Source organism: Artemia franciscana, chromosome 14, assembly GCF_032884065.1.
Source record: "Artemia franciscana chromosome 14, ASM3288406v1, whole genome shotgun sequence".
Taxonomy (NCBI): Eukaryota; Metazoa; Arthropoda; class Branchiopoda; order Anostraca; family Artemiidae; genus Artemia; species Artemia franciscana.
This window is the reverse complement of record NC_088876.1, coordinates 149,818-162,428: the sequence shown is the minus strand read 5'-3', so window position 1 is coordinate 162,428 and position 12,611 is coordinate 149,818. Positions and strand designations below refer to the sequence as shown.

Genomic DNA, 12,611 nt, shown 5'->3' with positions numbered 1-12,611 from the left:
AGAAGCATGCTTGTGCTCATCAAATAGATTCATTCAGTTTAAATTCTCGGTAAGTAAAATCAGCTCTAAAGTTTATGGATAGTTTCATGAAAATTAAACAGTTTGTTTGACTGTTATGATGTTCAACTATTTTGTCGTCATACCGAAAAATTTCTCTTGATAAGTGCAACAACTTATTGTAGCAATCAACTGCTAAAGAAGTATATTTTCTTTATCAAATACATTCATTCAGTTTACATGCTCGATAAATAAAATCAGCTCTAAAATTTATGTATAGTTTCATGAAAATTAAACAGTTTGCTTGACTGTTTTGATGTTCAGCTATTTTGTCGTCATAACGAAAAATTGCTCTTGATAAGCGCAACAACTAATTTTAGCAAATCAACTGCTAAAGAAGCATATTTGTGTTCATCAACTACATTCATTCAGTTTAAACTCTAGATAAGTAAAATCAACTCTAAAATTTATACATAGTTTCATGAAAATTAAACATTTTGTTAGACTGTTCAGCTATTCTATCGTCGTAAAGAAAAATTGCTCTTGATAAGCCCAACAACTATTTAATAATCAACGTGAAATACATAAGCTTTTATGCTTGTAGCACTGATGGATAGTGCATACTGAGGGGTGCAGGTGGCAGACATAGTTTTATTTCTGGTGAAATACTTTTTGCTTTCACAGCAGTGCCAATAGATCGACTATTAAAGAATTAAATCTGCATAAACTTAGATGTGTATAACATCTTATTGAGTAATTGAAAAACCTAAAAGGCATAAATTTATATGCTGCTAGTACTGATGGATAGGACCACACTGAAGGGTGCAAGTGGCAAACACAGTTATTTTTACTGTTGAAACAGTTTTTGCTTTAATGACAGTGGCAGTAAATAAACTACTAAAGAACTAAATCTGTATTAACTCAGGTTTTCATAATAGATTTATTGAATAAATAATCCACCGGAAATGCATAAATTTATGTGCTGCTAGCACTGACGGATAGTACCATACTGAGGGGTGCAAGTGGCAAACACTGTTATTTTTACTGTTGAAACAGTTCTCACTTTAATGACAGTGGCAGTAGACAAGAAGTTCTTCAGAATGTTAAATCTCCCGAAAAAAGTTCGCCCTTGCGGCTCTTGACCAACCTTTTCATGTTTATGCAATGTGACTGCTCTAAAATTGAAATAATATGAATAGAATCAAACAGGATAAAACAATAATTAACAGAAAGTATTTGGAGTAAGAATTATAAAATTAAACTAAAGACATTAAAAACAATTGACTAAGAACAAGATTAAGAAAAAAAAGAGTCAAAGAACACATAAATAAGGAGAAAGATTATTTTTGAAAGGATTATAATTAGATATGCTGACTAAGAATTTTAGTTAAAGTAAGAAAAAAAAAAGATCTCTATTCTTCTTTATATTCCTTTCCAAATATTGCTTTACAATTGACACTGTTTGCAATTTTTATAGACAGTGCGAGTTCTATGCCTAAGTAAAGAGAGAATTTTGATTTATCCATTGTTATTTTTCTGCTCACTTACCCGTTTCTTACGGAAGGAGTTGTCATATAGACCTTAGAGAGGGCTCGTTCGATTGTCAATTAAAGGTTCTAATTCAGTTTTTGAGATTTAACAGTGATTACAGACTAACGAGCCCCTCTCCTTCCCAAGAATTTCTCAAGGATCGAAATTTCCCAAGGAAATCAAAAACTTCCCAAGGACATAAAAATTTTGAGGTAGTTGTTTTGCCCAGCATAGTTGAAAGAAACCTTAACTATTCCTCTAAGAATGACACAATCCACCTAGCCATTGGAAAAACGACTTTAAGTTATGGACAATCCCCAGTCTTTACACTTTAAATTTTTCTTTTGGAAATGGGAGCAGGTTTGACTCTGGCTCTCTAATAACGTTAAGGATACTAAACGTGATATAATTCAATGAATGTTGAACTAATTCAAACTACAGTATGCGTATGAAGGTTGTCAAAAGGGAGTATCAGAAATTTTTGTAGAAACGGCTAAGGGTATTTAGTTGAAACTTTTAAGACATGCCAAAAGGATTTAAAACAAAATTAAAACACACTATGCCAAAATTAAAACACTTATAATAAAAAAGCTATATGGACAAATTGCTTTAAGACTACAGTTAACTTAAGATGTTACAGCTTGGACATGATTTTGGATTTATTAGAATTTGTTTTACATAAAACTCATATAAGATTCAATGGTAATTTGTACAAGCATATCGTGGGAATACCCATGTGGGGGGGGGATGCCAGCCCATTTATAGCTGACTTGTTTTTAAGTCAACTAGAATATAATTATTTGATGGATAAGAATAATCCCAATAATTTAAAACATGTTTTGTCAAATAATAAAATATATTTAGATGATATTTTGGTCTTAAATTGTAAGGATGAATATATATATATATATATATATATATATATATATATATATATATATATATATATATATATATATATATATATATATATATATATATATATAATATATATATATATATATATATACATATATATTTATGTATATATATATATATATATATATATATATATATATATATATATATATATATATATATATATATATATATATATATATATATATATATATATATGTTTTTAACTACGTAAAACTTGCAAATATACAACATTCTTCGCTGTCCCATTATCTGTGCATATAAATAGATTGTCAAGTTTACCGACTCTTGAACATACAACATATAATTGTCCATGGGAAAAACAATCCGTATTCAATTCTATGCCACATTTTTTTAATGATTACCCTTGTGCTTTGTTGATGGTGACTACTAATTGATCATTCCCTGTGTCCCCGTCGCCATTTATATATCCTCCTTGTGCCCGCGGTGCCCCCGTTGTAGTTGTCCCTGTAGTCCCGGTCGTTATTTATATTCCCTGTGTCCCGGTTGTCATTTGTGTCCCGGTTTCCCAGACTGTAATTTTTCTTTGAGTGTCCCGGTCGTCATTTATATTCCCTGTGTCCCAGTGTCCCGGTCGTCATTTGTGTCCCGGTGTCCCGGTCTGTAATTTCTCTTTGAGTGTCCCGGTCGTCATTTATATTCCCTGTGTCCCGGTCGTCATTTGTGTCCCTGTGTCCTGGTCTGTAGTGTCATCTTATAATGACGTCATATACAAAGTCTTATATACTTATAATGACGTCATATGCAAACCCACAAACAAACAAACAGGCATACATGCAACTTATTTTTATATATATAAATAGATATAGTTTCTTTTTTAGTTTTTTCTTTTTTAGTTGTTTCTTTTTTAGTTTTTAGTTTTTTAGTTTCTTCTTTTTATTAATTTATTTTCTTTTTAGTTTTTTCTTCTTTTTTTAGTTTTCTTCTTTTTTAGCTTTTTTTTAATTTATTTTCCATATATATATATAGTTTTTAGTTTTTCTCTATATATAGATTCTTTTTTTGAATTTGTATTCTTTTTTAGTTTTTTCTTCTTTATTTAGTTTTTATTTTTTTTTTCGTTTTTTTTTATTTTTAGGTTTTTTTCTTTATTTAGTTTTTCCTTTTTTTTATTTTTTTTATTTTTTAGTTTTTTCTTTTGTTTGAGTTTTTTAGTGTTTTTATTTATATATATGTATATATATACATATATATATATATATATATATATATATATATATATATATATATATATATATATATATATATATATATATATATATCTATATATATAAAAATAAGTTGTCTGTCTGTGGATGTGTGGATGGATGTGTGGATGGATGTGTCAGGTGACGTCACCTGAAAAAACTGGATTAGGTGACGTCAAAACTGAAAAAAACTAAAAAAAGGCAAAAACTACAAAAAAAACTAAAAACTAATAAAAAAAATAAAAAAGCTAAAAAACTAAAAAAACTATAAAGGTAAAAACCAATAAAAAACTAAAAAAAAAACTGAAAAAACTAAAAAAAGGCAAAAACTACAAAAAAAAACTAAAAACTAATAAAAAAAGTAAAAAAGCTAAAAAACTAAAAAAACTAAAAAAACTAAAAAAAGGTAAAAAACTAAAAAAAATAAAAAATAAAAAAAAACTAAAAAAAAGGAAAAAAACTGAAAAATAAGCTAAAATAAAGGTAAAAACCAATAAAAAACTAAAAAAAAAGGAAAAAAACTAATAAATGACGACACTCAAAGAGAAAGCGACCAGGACAAAAAACTAAAAAAAAGGCAAAAAACTACAAAAAAAACTAAAAACTAATAAAAAAAATAAAAAAGCTAAAAAACTAAAAAAACTAAAAAAAGGTAAAAAACTAAAAAAACTAAAAACTAAAAAAAAACTAAAAAAGGTAAAAACTAAAAGAACTAAAAAAGAAAAAAATAAATGACGACACTCAAAGAGAAAGCGACCAGGACAAAAGGAATGTTCGATTAGCAATCAACAAAGCACCGGGACACAGGGAGTATAAATGACGACCAGGACACAAGTAAAAAAAAAAATTAACAAAACTAAAAAGAAGGTAAAAACTACAAAAAAACTAAAAAGAAAAAAAAACTAAAAACTAATAAAAAAACTAAAAAATCTAAAAATCTAAATAAACTAAAAAAGAAAAAAAAAGGAAAAAAATAAAGGAGAAAAACAAAACTAAAAAACGAATGTATATACAGACCGGTACACCGGGATACAAATGACGACCGGGACACAGGGAATATAAATAACGACCGGGACACAGGGACACAACTACAACGGGGACACCGGGGGAAACAGGGGGATATAAATGACGACCGGGACAAAAAAACTAAAAAGAAATAAAAACTAAAAACTAATAAAAAAAACTAAAAAATCTAAAAATCTAAATAAGCTAAAAAAGAAAAAAAAAAGGAAAAAAATAAAGGAGAAAAACAAAACTAAAAAACGAATGTATATACAGACCGGGACACCGGGATACAAATGATGACCGGGACCCGGGACACAGGGAATATAAATGACGACCGGGACACAGGGACACAACTACAACGGGGACACCGGGGGAAACAGGGGGATAACCTGACAATCTATTTATATGCAAAGACAATGGGACAGCAAAGAATGTTGTATATTCGCAAGTTTTACGTAGTTAAAACCATATATATATATATATATCTATATTCACAGGTGGGACATAGGGACACAACTACAATGGCGCGTAACTATTATGGCGCGTAACGACTTACGCGCGCGGGGGGGGCTTGGGGGGGGCGCGAAGCGCCCCCACCAACTAGGTGTTGGGGTGGCGCGAAGCGCCACCCCAACAGCTAGTATATATATAAAAATAAGTTGTCTGTCTGTCTGTGGATGTGTGGATCAGGTGACGTCACCTGAAAAAACTGGATCAGGTGACGTCAAAACTGAAAAAACTAAAAAAAGGCAAAAACTACAAAAAAAACTAAAAACTAATAAAAAAAATAAAAAAGCTAAAAAACTAAAAAAACTAAAAAAAGGCAAAAACTACAAAAAAAAACTAAAAACTAATAAAAAAGCTAAAAAACTAAAAAAACTAAAAAAAGGCAAAAACTACAAAAAAAACTAAAAACTAATAAAAAAAATAAAAAAGCTAAAAAACTAAAAAAACTAAAAAAACTAAAAAAAGGTAAAAAACTAAAAAAACTAAAAACTAAAAAAAAACTAAAAAAAAGGAAAAAAAACTGAAAAATAAGCTAAAATAAAGGTAAAAAACCAATAAAAAACTAAAAAAAAAACTGAAAAAACTAAAAAAAGGCAAAAAACTACAAAAAAAAACTAAAAACTAATAAAAAAAGTAAAAAAGCTAAAAAACTAAAAAAAACTAAAAAAACTAAAAAAAGGTAAAAAACTAAAAAAAATAAAAAATTAAAAAAAACTAAAAAAAGGAAAAAACTGAAAAATAAGCTAAAATAAAGGTAAAAACCAATAAAAAACTAAAAAGAAAAAAAGGAAAAAACTAAAAAAAATTTTCATCTAAAAAACTAAAAAAAACTAAAAAAGGTAAAAACTAAAAGAACTAAAAAAGAAAAAAATAAATGACGAAACTCAAAGAGAAAGCGACCAGGACAAAAGGAATGTTCGATTAGCAATCAACAAAGCACCGGGACACAGGGAGTATAAATGACGACCAGGACATAAGTAAAAAAAAAAAACTATCTATATATATAAAAATAAGTTGTCTGTGGATCTGTGGATCGTGGATCAGGTGACGTCACCTGAAAAAACTGGATCAGGTGACGTCAAAACTGAAAAAACTAAAAAAAGGCAAAAACTACAAAAAAAAATAAAAACTAATAAAAAAAATAAAAAAGCTAAAAAACTAAAAAAAACTAAAAAAAAAGGCAAAAACTACAAAAAAAAACTAAAAACTAATAAAAAAGCTAAAAAACTAAAAAAACTAAAAAAAAGGCAAAAACTACAAAAAAAACTAAAAACTAATAAAAAAAATAAAAAAGCTAAAAAACTAAAAAAACTAAAAAAACTAAAAAAAGGTAAAAAACTAAAAAAACTAAAAACTAAAAAAAACTAAAAAAAAGGAAAAAAACTGAAAAATAAGCTAAAATAAAGGTAAAAACCAATAAAAAACTAAAAAAAAAACTGAAAAAACTAAAAAAAGGCAAAAAACTACAAAAAAACTAAAAACTAATAAAAAAAGTAAAAAAGCTAAAAAACTAAAAAAAACTAAAAAAACTAAAAAAACTAAAAAAAAGGTAAAAAACTAAAAAAAATAAAAAATAAAAAAAAACTAAAAAAAAGGAAAAAACTGAAAAATAAGCTAACATAAAGGTAAAAACCAATAAAAAACTAAAAAGAAAAAAAGGAAAAAACTAAAAAAAATTTTCATCTAAAAAACTAAAAAAAACTAAAAAAGGTAAAAACTAAAAGAACTAAAAAAGAAAAAAATAAATGACGACACTCAAAGAGAAAGCGACCAGGACAAAAGAAATGTTCGATTAGCAATCAACAAAGCACCGGGACACAGGGAGTATAAATGACGACCAGGACATAAGTAAAAAAAAAAATTAACAAAACTAAAAAGAAGGTAAAAACTACAAAAAAACTAAAAAGAAAAAAAAACTAAAAACTAATAAAAAAACTAAAAAATCTAAAAATCTAAATAAACTAAAAAAGAAAAAAAAAGGAAAAAAATAAAGGAGAAAAACAAAACTAAAAAACGAATGTATATACAGACCGGTACACCGGGATACAAATGACGACCGGGACACAGGGAATATAAATGACGACCGGGACACAGGGACACAACTACAACGGGGACACCGGGAGAAACAGGGGGATATAAATGACGACCGGGACAAAAAAACTAAAAAGAAAAAAAAACTAAAAACTAATAAAAAAACTAAAAAATCTAAAAATCTAAACAAGCTAAAAAAGAAAAAAAAAGGAAAAAAATAAAGGAGAAAAACAAAACTAAAAAACGAATGTATATACAGACCGGGACACCGGGATACAAATGACGACCGGGACACAGGGAATATAAATGACGACCGGGACACAGGGACACAACTACAACGGGGACACCGGGGGAAACAGGGGGATGTAAATGACGACCGGGACACCGGGACAGGGAATGGTCGATTAGCAATCACCATCAAAAAAGCTCAAGGGCAATCATTAGAATCATGAGGTATAGATCTGAATACAGATTGTTTTCCCATGGACCATTATATGTTGCATGTTCAAGAGTCGGTAAACCTGACAATCTATTTATATGCAAAGACAATGGGACAGCAAAGAATGTTGTATATTCGCAAGTTTTACGTAGTTAAAACCATATATATATATATATATATATATATATATATATATATATATATATATATATATATATATATATATTCACAGGTGGGACATAGGGACACAACTACAATGGCGCGTATTTATTATGGCGCGTAACGACTTACGCACGCGGGGGGGCTTGGGGGGGGCGCGAAGCGCCCCCACCAACTAGGTGTTGGGGTGGCGCGAAGCGCCACCCCAACAGCTAGTATATATATATATATATATATATATATATATATATATATATATGAAAAACATCAAGCTTTTGAAGATTGTTATATATATATATATATATATATATATATATATATATATATATATATATATATATATATATATATATATATATATATATATATATATATATATGTGTGTGTTCTCTCTTCTTTTTTAATTTTTTATATTTTTCGTTTTTTTTTTCTTTAGTTTTTTAGCTTTTTTTCTTTTTAGGTTTTTACTTTTTTAATTTTTTTTTAATTTTTTAGTTTTTTTCTTTTTTTTCTTTTTAGTTTTCTTAGTTTTTTACCTTTTTTTCTTTATTCAGTTTTCTTTCATTTCTTTATTTTTCAGACGTCATATGCAAACCCTCAACACAAAAATACATACAACTTATTTATATATATATAGATAGTGTAACAGACGAACATACAACTTATTTTTATATAAAATTCAGCACAAAATTCACTCAATCTTTAACGGATATATTTTCAAATTTAAATTTGGATTATCCTATTTTAAGGGGTAATAGTTTCGTACCGTTATTACAGAGTTAGTTTTTACCAGCTTTTATAAAAATAAATTAATGTAAGACTCGCTATATTTACCAAGGACTACCACGGATATTATATGTTCTTTAGTTTTTTTTTTCAGTTTAGCTTAAAATAACAATAAGAATTTGGACATGGACCTCTATTTTACAAAATCCCAAAAAACCAATTTCACAGCTATATATGCAACACAATAGAGAAGAATCTTTGTAATAAACAGATAAGAGACCTAAATCTGATTATGCTGATGATTTAAGCATATTAGATGAAAGTGTGAGCAAAATGAATGGATTTTTAGAGATTTTGCGAATTCAGGGTGCTAAAGTAGGCTTGAAAATTAATGTTAAGAAGACTAAGTCACTAAGGCTAGGAATAAGTGAAGATGAACAGGTGATATTAGGAAACAAAAAGATTGATCAGGTTAGGATCTTCAGTTACCTTGTTAGTATTATTAGTAAAGATGGTGGGAGCAGTGAAGATGATAACAGTAGAATAGCTAAGGCTCAGGGTGTTTTTTTCACAGTTAAAAAAAGTTTGGAAGAATAGAAAGATAAGTCTGCAAACCAAGATTAGAATATTGGAAGCTACAGTGATGACAGTGGTCAAATATGGCTCTGAAGCATGGGTGCTCGGAAAAGCAGATGAAAATTTACTAGATGTTTTCCAGAGAAATCGCCTACGGATTGTTCTGGGTACCCGGCTGACTGACCGTATTTCAATCGGTAGGTTGTACGAAAAATGTGGTTCAATCCCACTTTCTAGGGCTATAATGAAAGAAAGGTTAAGATGGCTAGGTCACCTTCTACGGATGAAGGATGATAGATTACGAAGATGTTCTTTTGGCCAACCGTCTGGGGCTACACGGAAAGCAGGTCCGTCCTTGTCTGGGTTGGGAGGATGTCATAAATAAAGATTTAAAGGAAATGAGAACTTCCTGGGAGGATGTAAAGAGGGAGGCTTTAAATAGGTTAGGTTGGAGAAGGAACGTGCGTAGCTGTGTTGGCCTCGGGCGGTTTGGTGCTGTAGTGAATTATTAGTAGTGGTAGTAGTAGTAGACAAAGCAAAAAGACTAATCTGGAGACGATAAACGGGTGTACGGCCGGTATAAATAAAAAGAAGTGAAAAGATGAGAGCGAACATTTCATACATGGTTATCCGAGGGGTTAGCACGCTAGTCTTTAAACTTTACCTCCCAAAAAAGCCTCAAGTGTGAATGTTAAACTAAATTCTAACATCGCTATTGAATTTAATAACCAAGGTACATAAATTAACTTTTAAATAGGATTAACTTTGTTGTAAATAGATCATTAATGAATTCAAGGTAAATGAGAAACAAAATAAATTAAAATAGTTTTTTTGGCCGTATTCTTATAAAAAATTGTCACCGGCTTCTAATGAGAATTTGACAAGTCGCTCTTGCAAGCCTTCAGTCCCTGAAGTGTAAAGAAGTACATTTCTAGAGACATTTCCTATTTTTCACCGAGGGTCCTTTAGATTAGAACGGATTCTCTTTTTATTCCCAAATATCCTTTTCTTCTAAAGAATATTTTTGGCAGGGGCCTGAAGTACGGGGCTTTGGGGCTTACTTCATTACTTACTTTGCCTTTTTTAGTCATTTCATTTATGAATTTAAATGGATACCTGTAGCAAAATGAAATATCCCTCAAAAATAATAATTCACTCTCAACATACTCTGGGGAATAATTTTACAGAGTATATAGCACCAAAAAAATTAAGTTGCACCGAAAAAATTTAGTAGGACTGAAAAAAAAACAAGATAATGAAAATGAAGAGTCCTAAGCTCCTGACTCTTTAATTTTAAATAAATGTCTTTCTTTTTATATTACCTTATATACTAGCTCTTAGTGGGAAACTTAATCGTACTTTATTGAAAAATAACATTGTACCTTTCTTCAAATTGATCAGGCCATTCACAAATTTTCAAAATCTTGGGAAAGATAACACTGAGAGCATTTCTGCAAATGAAGTATATAGCGTTGCCTGCTCGTGTGGTAAATTTTGCAAAAAATTGTTGGTAGGTTGAACCCACCAACAGTTTGCGAAACAATTTTATTGAGCACTAAAATTCGACACATAATAATCACAAATTTATAAAGCTTCCCGAAACAAAACTTATTTTTATCGTCCCAATAATTTTTTGCAATTTAAGGACGCTAGGATCATTTCCAATGATAAAGATTCTAGGCAATGGATATGTAGAAAAAAAAGAGAAATTGACAAAAGAAAAAGACGATAGGAAAATAGAAAATAGAAAACAATTTACATACTTAGCAATTAAAATTGACACTGGTAATTTAAACATTGATTCTATTTATGCTATTGTTTTGGAAAATTAACCTAAACAAAAAAAAAAAAAAAAAAATGCCAAATCTTGACGGGAACGAAATAGATGAAAACCACAAAGACTGCAAGCATTATATGCTAATTGAAAAATCTTTCTTCGACAGGATAATTAATTTCATTTTAAAATTATAATCTTGTTTTTCCAGTTGCTTTTGTAGGTTCATGGAAGTAACCAGCTAATTTTATATGTGAGTATTAAATGTTGATTTCTTATGTGAGCCTTATACATATTTTAGTTGGATTGGTCAATTTTTAATTAAATTTTTTTAGTTTCACGTTCTTGTTATTTTTCCCTTTCTTTTTTTTTACGCTGAAGACACCCTAGTTTTTACTGGGCGAAATATGTGTTTGTTTGTTTATCTTATTTCTCTTTATTCTGGCCATAAAACCGGTTGCTGTTTTTGAAACTATTTCTTTGTTTTACAACAAAAAGATTTTTATTTCGAATTTATTTCCTCAAGTAGTGGCTAGTTTTTCGACATCTGTGATTTTTCTCAATGCGAAATCTTACGCTATAATCCCTCCCTAAGAAAATCCTTTTTGTAATTTATTACATATAAAAATATGCCCCGTTCCCTCTGTGTAAAATTGTGATAAAAAAAAATATTTTGAAATATGCAGTCGAAAAAAGAACACAGATATATTTAGCAGCACTGCCACAATTTTCTTATTTCAAATGTAATCCTAGATTCGAACCTGATCTTCAAACCCTATAAAATACAATACTCCTAAGAAAACAATATAAAATGTTTTAAATATTACAGTTATCCTCCCTGAAATTCTTGAACTATTTACTAATTTTGAAGCTTGGTTCATTAATGTGTCAGGAAAAGTGACCACAAATGTCATTTTGTCACCAAATCACTAAAGCGTTTCTTGTCAAGTGACATAATAGATTTTCAGCTCAAGAGACATCTAACATTCCGTAACATTCCAGACATCTAACTCATCCGTGATCTGCCTTGTGGCTATAAGTACAAAATTCCGCATTTTTGTAGATAGGAAATGAAACTTCTACTGTAGTGTTTTCTGATATGCTGAATCTGATGGTGTGATTTTCTTTAAGATTCGATGACTTTTAAGGGGTATTTCTCCCTATTTTCCATTTTACCATTACCATTGGTGGGTAAAATTAAACCCTGATGAAACTTTTTTATTTAAAATCAGCATTAAAATTTGATTCTTTTGATGTAACTATTGGTATCAAAATTTGGTTTTTTAGAGTTTCGGTTACTATTGAGCTGGGTCGCTCCTTGCTACAGTTTCTTACCACGAACTGTTTGAAAAAAATCAATAATAACTTCCCAGAGCATTACCTTCTGGGAAGTTATTAATGATTCTTCTGCTTTTTGTTACGATTTATGATTTATAAGTGAAGTGTGAATATATATTAGTAAATTATAAGGATGGAAACAACCATCATATACAACCCAAAGGGTTTCCCTGGTGATTTTTGAAAGATGATGTATTTTTTTTATTTTCTATTTATAAATTATTTCTCTTTCTCTCTCTCTATAAATTTTTACCTTGGGTTGGCATCAGCAGCAGTTGCAAATATATCATTCGGGCCAGAAAGTCTACCATTAATAGCATTTTCAAATGCCCACCTCCTTTTCCTGCAATTCCCTGGGTTTTCAATTGCTGATATGGTTACCTTAATTGTGGTAGTGATTGGA

At 29.4% G+C, this 12,611-nt stretch overlaps 1 long non-coding RNA gene across 1 annotated transcript; it reads right to left on the bottom strand.

The window, feature by feature from the left end:
* Positions 1-923: 923 nt before the first annotated feature.
* LOC136035809 (uncharacterized) lies at positions 924-12,605 on the bottom strand. Its single transcript, XR_010619511.1, has 2 exons — positions 12,462-12,605; positions 924-1,172 (listed from the first exon to the last, which is right to left on the bottom strand). It is a non-coding gene; the product is annotated as an uncharacterized LOC136035809 (long non-coding RNA).
* Positions 12,606-12,611: the final 6 nt, after the last annotated feature.